At 48.6% G+C, this 11389-nt stretch overlaps 1 protein-coding gene across 3 annotated transcripts in view; it reads right to left on the bottom strand.

Annotated features, from left to right (window-relative positions):
- CALN1 (calneuron 1) overlaps window positions 1-10851 on the bottom strand; it is a 135022-nt gene extending 124171 nt beyond the window's left edge. The window contains exons 1-2 of one of the 3 annotated variants that reach the window (XM_064467880.1): window positions 10805-10851; window positions 9123-10009 (exon numbers count right to left, since the gene is read on the bottom strand). The gene's annotated coding sequence lies outside the window, so the exon portion shown is untranslated. Of the gene's footprint in view, window positions 1-9122; window positions 10376-10804 lie in introns of those variants that run through there. The other 2 variants (XM_064467882.1, XM_064467881.1) reach the window with 2 other exon arrangements.
- Between the last annotated feature and the right edge of the window lie 538 nt (window positions 10852-11389).

Consider the following 11389-nt stretch of genomic DNA (forward strand, 5'->3'; position numbering starts at 1 on the left):
GCCTGGCCAGTAGCATGTATTCAGCTGCAATTTAGCGGATCGTGGCTGCTGCTCCGCGGGTTGTACGGGACCTAGCCTGACACGTCCCTGCCCTGGATGCCGACCGGCCCCGCAGCCGCTGCCCCACGGACCAGGCAGAAATGATGCTGGTGGAGAAAGAAGGGAAGATGGTAAATTTGAGAACTCCGTCTCTCCCACAAACCTGGCTGAGTTTGAGCAGAGGGTTCAAGCTGATAGTATGGGAAAACACACATCCATGTGTGGACAAGCACACATGTGCCATATAGCAGCGTAAGCTTCATTTTCTTAGGAAACCAAGCTAAAAAAAATACAGGAACACATAGAAAAATCCATGAAGCAACCAGATGGTGGGGAAACTGGAACAGTAGCTGGAAAGTCCCCCAGCTCACTCTAAAACCCTATAAAAAATCATCAAATGAAGTAACGTTGTTAAAGATGTTTCTCCCTGGGCAGAGCAACATTATAACATCTAAGGCAAATAAGAGCAGTGACTTCCAGAAAATGATCTTGTTCTCCCTAGAGCTGAATGACTGCCATTATCTTTCCAGGTAAGCTGTGCAATATCTAGCTGGATCCAAAGGGAAGAGCAGAGCAAATAGGCTCCTGAGTATTACCTGGGAAATCCCTGGGCTGTTTGATCCTCCGTGCTCTGGGCATGACGCTTCAGTCAGGAGCCACAACCAACTTTCCAAAGAGTCTTCATTGCTATTCTGGTACATTTTCCTTTCATCGCCGCCCGTGCACTCGTCCCTTCCCTCTCTCCCAAGGAGGCAGTAACAGCTGAGGGTCGCAGTTAGTCCATGCTCTGGGGCATGGGAGCGACTGAGCTGGACTAAATCCTTATGTCTGTGGTTGTAGCCAAGCCAGTTAAGGGAAGAGAAGCCAAGCAGGGTTTTGTTGCAGGCGTGTGGCTTTGGCAAAACCTTTCTGCTAGGAAGAGCACTAAGTCACTTTGTCCCTTATCACCTGCATTCGCTGCTGCTTACAATAGCTTTAGAGACTTTTTTTTTCATTTTGGGCAAAAACTTGGCACCTTAAATGCAACATGAGCCCAAACTACCAAAGGAAAGTCTGAAGGGCCCTAAGAGTCTTATTTTGGCTTTGAAAGGAGCTGTGTGGATGCAGAGAAGGGGAAGGGGAGCGCATCGAGAGCTCTGTAATGAGGTGAGAGGATTTTAGCTGCTGCAATAAAATGCAGAGTCTTGTTTGATCAGTCTCAACGCAGGTGCGTAAAGAGACACAGGAATGAAAGCGCGCTCAGGCAGATGGCTTTTTCTGTAGCTACAAAATCAATATAAGTGGGTCTTGGAAGGGCGCCTTGGGACTGAGAAAAATAAGGTTTGGTGCATAGGGAGCCTTAAAAGAAAGCCCTAAAATAGATCCTCCCAGGGAGGAAAATCTTTGAGGAAGTTTGTATTTTCTGACTATAGATACCAATAAAGCCAAATCCCCCAAAACACATGGGAAGGCACATTTGGGCTATATATAAACAGATCTATTGCAGGAAGAGAGAGACAAGAGCCTCCCTGCTCCCAGTCCGCTTCTGCAGCCTCCACAGAGCAGTAAACACACTGGACCGTTTTTGGAAGCCAAATTTCCTCAGACTGTAATGCAAAGTCATTGGGCTGTGAGAGCAACTGAGCCCTAAGCCTCCTCTGAAAGGGTTCTTCTTTTACTTTTGGAAAACCCAAGTTCTCCTACTTTCTGGGAGCAGGGTTACTTATCAGAAGCTAGACCCAGCATTTATACACATGGTATTTTCAGCAAATTAATCCGTCCAGATTAATTTCATACTTTTTACAAGAATGTATGGACTGCAGACATGAGACCTTAATCCACAGCGCACACACACGTATGAGATTCACTATGCATTTGCTTGGTGGTGATACTGGTACAGGCTAAAACTGGCCTCCAGGGCCCTGACCCCCCCATACCCACATGCGCCCTCATCCTTATCATACCGTACATGGCATTCATGCCGTATGTGATTATTTATTGGCATAAGCCTAAGAAAATATACCCCTGTTTCAGACAATGATCAAGAAAATGGAGATGCCCGTGCTGACAGATGCTGGGTTGGGATACTAGCGATGAAGTTCTCCATGGGGATGAATGGGTAAAAGGATTTTACAAACCGTAGACCATTTTCAGCATTCAAGAATGTAACTGGAAAGAAAGTTCTCTGAAATGCAGAAAACAAGGTCTGAGTGACAAGCCTAATGGATGTAGTGCCACAGAGGCATTTCGTGAGTGACAAACTTCCAGGTTCGAGGACTACAAAGTGATAGGCACTTCAGATGGTTTTCTGCTGGGTTTTTTCCCCACCTTCTCCAGAAAATTTGAAATTAAAAAGAAGAGGAAGGTCACTTTAAAAGACATCACATCGCGAAACAACTGAAGCTTCATGGCTGCCTTTGAATTCTGCATGGCAGAAAGGAAGAGCTGCAGATGCCAGGTCAAGTACAAAACATACACATTTCTTTCTGAAATCTGAACACATGAGGACACAGTGGGACAGTTTTAGACCATAGTTGTATTTTGTTATTTTTTAACTATGGCCTAGGCTGATCCTCAGCTTAAACAGCCAGGAGGAGAGGACTGCAATGACTTGATAGCTCTGTATCTCCAGGGCAAGCACATCACACGCTGAGGGTATAAAGACCGCTTTCCACTCCCAAACAGGCTTAAACCTGCATAATTAAAAAACTATCATAACCGACTCACCAGCATTGCATCCATTCACACAAGCTCCTCTTAGACCCCAAACTCATCCTCACCTTTCGCAGCCATCAATCTGAGCTTTTTTTGTTTCCCTCTCCCACTTTCTGCCACTGAGCCACTTTCTGCTACTGTTACTGCCCCCGGCCGCAGGGGTAGAGTTTAGCCAGGGAAAGTCAAAAATTTCCATCTTCACATAAACCACAGTTGTCTTTGAAAGCTTCTGAGCTGGTATTAAAAAGCAAAATAAAAGCCAATGACACAATAAAAACCTCCAAGCTTTCCTCTCTTCCCCCCTCTGCAAATTCCCCTGGAAACCAGGAAGACTGTTTGGGAGTGGAGCTTTTATCCCTGGGGAGGCTGCAGCGTGCGCGCACCAGCCTCCCGCTCCCTCTGACAGGTTCAGCTCCTCAGCAAGATGACAGACTCCATAGCATGGGGCTGCCAGGGAAAAACTGTTTGAGGACAAGGTAAGAGTTTATGGAAGAAAAACCCACAGGCTACTTAAAAGCTCTAAAAATCTAAAGGCGAAGGGCTTCTGTGATGGGAAGCTGAAGGCTATAAACATGCAAATTGGAAAATCATCAAGAGTTTTTAATGCTGAAGGTGATTAACCATTGGAACAAAATACCAGAACGTTGCTGTCTCCCAGACAAGACCAGCTGCCTTGCTGGAAGACACGCTTTAGCCAAGCACAAGCGATCGAGCTCGGTATTTGAGTTAACTGGGTGAAATCTAATGGCTTGTGATATATTGTTTTTCAGATTAGATGCTCTGACAGTCCTCCTGGGCCTTGAAAACGAGGAGTCCGTGAAGACACCCCGAGGGGCTGAGATGAGAACACGTGTAGCTGGTAGACCTGCCAGCTCTCTCAGCACTGTCCCAGGCACCTTCCACCTCACCTTCATTTCATTTTTATCCACCAAAACTGCCCAGTTAATACTGTCCAGGGGAGCGACAGCCACCCCGTGCCTACCCCAGGGAGTCCCTGCCAGCAGGCAGCAGGGCTCCTCCTGCCCCCAGGCAATCGGCTGCAGGGGCACAGACCAACACGGGGCACGTTTAGCTGAGCACACATCGCAGGTCAGTGGTGCAAGAGAGGCTTTGTGCCGTCGTCCGCATCTGCTCAGGCCATCACACCAACCCCCTCAACAGCCTTTGCAGTTCAAATACAAAAATATCAGATTTCTTTTTTTCTGGAATACTTGGCTCATTTTTTTTTTTTCCCGAGCAGGAGGACACAAGAAGGTAACACCGAACTAACCGATGGCATAGGGTAACGCGGTCCTTGCTGGCGGTAAGAAAAAAAGTCCTGCAGAGATTTTAGCTGAGATGAAGAGAATGTCAAAACAGGGAGGAAATGTCACTTGTGCATCTTCAGCCCCTCGTAATGCATTTCTAACACATTTTCCTGCTCTGTTTAACTGTTTTCTCCTGCACTCACAACTGTTGAGTGTTTGCTTATCAAGGATCTTAAGGACAGTTTTCTGCGCGTGCTTCTGTTCATTTACTCATGTCCAGTTGCCTTCGCTTCACAGGCATAAATCAGACATGAAGACGTAATTAGCAGTGATTCCTGGCACCCCCAGCACACTAAGCAAGCATCCTATTTAAGAAAACAATATACAATGGATTATTCATAACAGACCGAGTGCGTCACAGATGAGTAATTATAAACATGAAATATACCAATAATGACAATTTTTACAGCAGATTTAACAAAGTAACACGCTACAAATACCCTGTTGGTTGATTATGCATTATTAATGAAATGCCAAAACATTTAGTTTTTTTTAACAGGACAATTAATTACTCCCAATAAATATGGCTTATGCCAGGCCTCTTCTTTAAAGGAGGCTTGTGGACATCTGGTGAGGGTTATTTTTTAAAAGCAATAGCTGACGGTTCCTACAGAAAGTTCCCTAGGAGCTATAAGGACTGGAGCCATCAACATATATAAATGAGCCAGAAGGTAATTAGAGAGGCGAGGGTAACCATAACACTGGAATAATTTTCATATAAATTGAGGAGGATCATAGTGTAAGATTCAAACCAAGATACGCTCCAAGCGTTTCCCCAGCGCAAACATTCAGGGCTATTAGTTTGCTCAGAAAAGTGTCTTCATACACATTCTATGGCCCAGCTTTAAAAGAGGATCCAGATTTAAAAGGAGAATCCCAGTTCGCTTGCTGGGAGAGGGTCAACCGACCCAAATGATAGACCTGCCCCAACAAGAAGTTTCCAGAACCACCAGGCTGGTTACTATTAACTACTGTTAAGCCAGGAGCAGGCTACGGTGAGAAAGGGTTCAGCGGCTGCTGTGCTCGCGGCACCGCTTCACCCAGAGGACTGGAAGTATCGGCTGCCTTTGGACGCGCGGGACGCAGCGCCGCTGCCGAAGGCGGCCGGGGCATCCACCGAGCGGCGCGTTGCCCACCCAGAGCAACGGTTCAATTCCAACCGCTGCCCCATTTAGCTGCTCACGGGAAGAGCATGTAGGTAGGCCCCAGGCCTGCAATGGCCTCGGTACGGGCACAGGGGTCAGCAGGACGGGCCCCCTCCGCGGGGCGAGCCTTGGACCTGCGGTGCCGCCGAGCGCTAAAGCGCTCCCTGGCCTCAGCAGGATCCGAGCACGTGCCGGGGCGCCTCCTCGTCCAAGACCTTAATTCGCAAGAAACCAGATCCTATCACAGAGGGCTGAGCTGCCCTGAGAAAGTCTGCGCCTCTTTCTTTGCGAGCTACCGGTCTGTGGAAGATTATAGTAAAGCTGTTCCAAGAAACCAAAATGATCATTTCCTGCTGGAGCGCAGTATTTAGCTCTTGGGGTGGCACAAATTACAGCATCCTTATTTTTATTTCAGTATTTATTTGAAGGAAAAGTACAACAGAAATCTGATGCTGGCTGTATTTTAAACCCACGAGCACTCTGTAAACAAGCTAGACCCAGAGAGATTTGCATGTTTCTTCTTGAAACATAAGGACAACAAGCGAGACTGAATAATTGAAAACAGTTATGGAGACTTAATTTCCTTGTTTTTCCTGGGATTTGTTCTTGGGCTGGCTGCTCCCAACCTTAATACCTGGCAGGGATGATCAACTATTTGGAATCTCATCTGCATAATAGTTGATGTGCCGACCGACAGCTCTCTGTGGGGAAATCACTGCCCCGGCAGAAGTCAACAATATGCATAAAAAAATAGTGTAGGGAGGGCATTTTTCTTAAACTGCAGTTTTTAAAAGTGGGCGGAGCAGAGTATCTAAGATTAAGGATGAATACGTAAGTATGTCTCAAAGAACACATTACTGTGACATGCTTGGTAGCCTCTAGGTACATCCTCAAATTCTTTAGGAAGCTTTCCAATTAGCAGCACAGACACGTCTGGGTCTTCAAACACATGCCCATGGGGCACACTTCCCTCAGGGCACCGCAGCGATCACGGGAGGCAATGGCAAAACTCCAGTTACCTTCACCGGGACAGGTTGCAAGCGTCAGCAGTGCTCATCCAAGCCAACGGGCTATTTACTTAGCTGTTTGCCTAAGGCTTTGCAGGATCGGGTAACCCTTCAAAATGATCGTGGTAGCTATGCAAACAGCTATGGTCCTGCAAATAGAGGAGAATGAGGAAAACCTCATTAAAGTGGATCAATCCCGGTGCAGGCACAAGCTCACTGCAACTCATTAACTTCAGCGAGGCTCTGCCCTACTGACCCCTTTGCAGAATCAGGCCCCCGGCAGGAAGCGAGTACAAACACAAAGAGAATTTAGGTCAGGAAGGAATTAAGCCAAACTGGAATTCATGCAGGATATCAGTGGTGGACGTTCCCTCGACTGAACAAGCTTCTATCTTCTCGGCTTGCTCACGTTATTGTTTGACGTGCCGGCATGAAGGATAATAAGATCCCAAGGAAACTATCTGGACGCAGATGCTCCCTCCGCGTGCACGTGCCCACCGCGCTGTCACCTGTGTCATCCCACGCAAGCATCCTCCAGGGCACTGACTGACCACAGGCAAATGCAGTGTCTGCATATACCCTATTTAAAATGCAAAGCAGCCAGATTTTGACCCTTACTGCATTTATAAATAGCCAAACCCCTTCTGCAGATACCCCAGGGAAGAACTTCAATAAACACACATGACGATGACAGAAATACAGGTGGGTAAGGAAAAGGGACGGCTCAGACAGCCCCAAACCAGCACCTCCACTAAGCTCTCCCCAGCTCTGAGCATCGGTTCAGAGACAGACACGGCAGCCGCTGTGCCTCAGCACCCCGCTTTGCCACGCCTGCACCCCGGGAGGCACCCGCCAAAGTCGCTGGGATGCCAGCACAGCGGGGCATGGCTACAAGCAACAAATGGTGTGGATCTGAAACCTCCATCCGGGTTAAATGGCTCGATAATGTATGAAAAAGGAAGGTATATGCTGCCTGAAAGCTTCAGTTACAAACAGACCTAATGGCAGCATGCAGTGCAGATGTTTAAGGTTTTCTTTTATCATGCTGTAAAAATGTATATACAATTATGTCCAGTAAGCCTCCACAAGCAGATATTAAGTTCAAGGAATGAGAGAGCAGTTTTAGAGCCACCCACTGAATTTCTGTGCATTTTCCGTGTCCTGCCCATGGACTTTAGGTTCAACAGACTAAATCTGCACTGTGGCTTTAATTGCCACTGCTTAATGTCTTTATTCTGAGAAGCATTTTCACGTTTTAGTGCTTTTATCAAAGTAGACTGCATTTAATTAAAAGCAGACCTATAAAACAGTTTGTTTCTATTGCTCTCTTTTCATGATAGCCCAAGTACTATTGCATAATACCCAGTATTTACTTTAGTTTCTTGCTTACACTTTTAACACTAACCACATTTCACAGGTTAAAAATACAATTAAAGCCTACCCAGTCTCGCAAAGCTTCTCCATATGAATCAGTTCCTCCAATTAACAGCTGAGCTAACTAATACAGCTTTAGCTGTGGACTGCATAAAACTGAATAAAACTGACTTGGTATTGTTTACAGGACTCATAAAAATTCATTTCAGTCTACCTTTGCAAGCCACCTGGCTAAAATGAATGCTCTCAGACCCATTTGACATTCCCAACATATTCTGAAAAGGCTCTGCCTGTTTCGTGTTACATCTCCTAATAGACTGCCTGCCATATTTCATGCAGAATCAATGAAGTTATATGTGCACAAATCGACTAAAATGATGTTTGCTGGTATTTCTAATACAAGTAGTTTCTCAATGGGTATTTTGTTCAGTTTACGGTAACTCTGCAAGATAAAACATGCATAGTACCACCTTCTCGCTACTGGTCAAGCAATGACTTGTGCTCAGAAATCAGGTCATTTAAAGAAAAAAATAAAATGAGAGGACTTGCATTGCACCGTAACTTAGAGGGGAAGGTTTTCTGGAGGCTGTGTGAGATGCATGGGACCAACCATTTAAACATACCAAGACTGGGCTGGGATTTAGTCTTTTGAAGGAAAGCCTGGACGAGTGGCCACAAAAATGCTATTTATATATCCACCTGTATTTATATATACCCACATATCATGATATGGTAGGAAAAAGCTGCATCAGCATAATCCTCAAGCACATTATCATTGGACAAAAACTGCATGATAATGAAATCAGAGAGTGGGAGTACAGAGAGAGGAGGTACGACCCTGTCTCCACATGCAGCTGAGGCAGGAAAAGAAGGAGATTTTGTTTAAATTAGTATTTGTGCAAACTATTTATCTTTAAGTGGGGTTTTTTAATTATTTTATAAAGACAATTTTTGCCCTGGGATGCAACAGCAGGGAGGTGCTTCCAAAGTGTTTTTTGTTCACTGATGAAATCTTTCAGTTTGCAGGGTTGGGCCACGGCCTGATCCTGCCCCACTGAAAAGTTAAAGGAAGGTTTTGTGAGACCCGGATGAGGTCTACACGCTACCAAAGAGTACAGGACCAGAAGCCAGCTCCTGCAGGACGCAGCCTCCCACGGGAGACCCCTGCGGTCCTTACACTACCTGGAAGTTTCACCCGGTGAAGGGTTTGGCCCGGGTCCACCACGCTCCCCATCCCTCACCGCCCGATCGGGAGCCTGCCCGGAGATACGCAAACTGCCTCACCGGAGCCAGGGCAGAGTATGTGTCTACAGGTGCACTGCAGAGAGGATTTATCTACAGGTACAGTGCATACTCTGAGGAAACAGTTAAGCATCCACAAAGACTCGAAAACTGAAATGGCGAAGCTTCCCCTGTCAGATCCTTCCCAGAAATAAACAGTTGCACCGTCACACATGCATGCCAGCGGGGAAAGGATGCGTGCAAAGACCCTCTCCCTCCCCAGAAGAAGCCAGCTGGAACATTCCTTGTTCAAGAATGGCATTGGGAGCTCTTACCTGATAAAATTTGTATTCCCAGCTACCAGCACACCTACAGCACCAGGCTCTCATGGGGCAGCGCGGGAGGGTGCAACGGCAGATTGTTGCAGGTCATGGAAGTTTACAGCCAGAAGCAAAAAAAAAAAAACCCCAACAAAAACACAAGACCCAAAACAAAACTAAGAAATCCCCCAAAAGCCACAACATGACCCAAATGATATCCCTGCAACGGTTGTCTTGTTACAAACAAGATGAGATGAAGGAGGGGTTTTTACTTGCTCTGAGGCATCATATGGAGCTTAATCACAGGCAGTTACGTATATGGTTCTTTTGGCCTTCAATCAAGTGTGTCATTTTGGTGGCAGCTGCCTACGTGATGCAAGCAACCTGGGTGATCCAGTCCTTTGCCAATCACGGCCTTGTGCAGCTATTTTACAGCTGAACAATGGGGAAATTCGATTTCCCAGGCAATGAGGAGATCCTCTTGTAGTCCAGCCAGCACATCGAGTGAGACAGGATCACACACCTCTCCTCCAGCAGAGTTACGGGCAACCGCAGCCCAGCCAGACCTCAGCAAGCCGTTCCCACAGCCGATCTCGTCCCGCTATCATTTCCTGGCGGAGCCCATCTGCATCCCGACGACTTTCAACACACTCCAAAGCCACCAAGAGCTGAGACAAGCTTGCAAGGCGCCCAGTGAATTAGTGCAACGGAGCGCGGCGTGTACTAAGGGGGATGCAGCTGCTACGTGGAAAACAGTGAAACTTGGTGGGTGGAAAAGGTCTGAGCTGCTGGTGAGTAACGGGAGAAACAGCTCACATTCAGGACACCAGCAAAGCACGGCAGCTCAGCCTTCCTTAATGCATTCCTTTTGCTGTTCAAGTGGGTAAATCAGGAGGCAATCACTGCAAATAATGTATTAAATCTGGTGATTGAAATTATATCTGAAATAAAACGAGGCTGGGCTGAATACATTAAATCTATTAGTAGGCATGTGGGCGACAGGCAGGACCCTCTTTGGGAGTCTTTTGGTTGCCGACAGCGGCATCAGCAGGTATTTGGGGCCAAATTCCTCCATCGCGTACATTTGTCGATTTTGACAGATTCGTTAAGACCCATCTCTTCAAACAGATGGTGGATGCTCCTTCTGCTCTGGGATCTTCATTCTTATCTAACTCCACAAGAGCAGGACACCACAGTGATACCGAGCGCTTGTTACATCATCCACGGTATGAACGGGGAGAGGGCCCAGAAATTAAGAAAAAGGGCTCTCTGGGCAGCAAAAGTGATGTTACGCTGCTCCATGGCAACTTGCTTGCCCCTCTCCAGAAACACGCGTGTGGGTGCCCACAACCGCACACAGCCAAGGCGGGGGGCGGGGGGGGAGGCGGGGAGGAAACCCACCCGTGGACAAACCACACATGCGAGGGGACGGGGTGCCAAGTGCTCCCGCGAGTCAGCGTGGGGACGGCCGGAGTGGGGCGAGCATCCCCGCCCGCAGAGCCCCCCCAGCCCCGCACCTCCGTCCTCGGACCCCGCGCGTCGCGGGGACCGCTCCGCCGCCGCCCCGTCTAAGCGGGTTTCCCCGTGGAGCAGCGGCTGCCCCCCAACCCCGAGGGGGTCCCCCCCCCCCTTCCCCGGGTGGGGGGCAACCGGTGCTCCTCATCCTCCTTCGGGGTCTCACCCGCTCCTCGACTCACCTCTCCACCAGCCGGCTCCTCCGCCACAGGTTTGCTCGGCTCCTCTTCCCCCCCCCCGCCCCCCCTCCTCCTCCAGATCCCTCCTGGCCGAGTTATCCAAAGGAGGATGGAGGGAGGAGGCAGAGAGAGCTGGGCGGTGAGGATGGCGGAATTAAAAAAAAAAAAAAAACCACAGAAAAAAAGATAAATAAAAGAAATACGATCAAATTTAAAAAAAAAAAAAAAAAGGAAATGCAATAAAGCTGGATAATGCTGAATAATAACGCGGAGTGCGGGGCGGCGCGGCAGCGCGCTGCGGCTCCGCGCCCCCGGCCCCGGCCGCCCCCCGGCCCCGCCGCGCCGCCCCGCGCCCCCCCCGGCACCCCCGGCCAGGGCGGCGGCGCAGCGCCTCCCGGGGAACACCCCCGCCGCGGCCACCTTGCGGCAGCCCCCCCCCGTAACCCCTTCCTCGCCGGCACCTCGGTGCCAGCCCCCCCCCCCACCCCCAAAACCCCAGCCCCCCGAGGGATGCTGCCTCCGGCTGCTCCATCCTCCGCCAGCTCCCCCCGCCCGCCTTTCCTCCCTCCCGGAGGCGGCTGGGAAAGA

Source organism: Phalacrocorax carbo, chromosome 17, assembly GCF_963921805.1.
Source record: "Phalacrocorax carbo chromosome 17, bPhaCar2.1, whole genome shotgun sequence".
Taxonomy (NCBI): domain Eukaryota; kingdom Metazoa; phylum Chordata; class Aves; order Suliformes; family Phalacrocoracidae; genus Phalacrocorax; species Phalacrocorax carbo.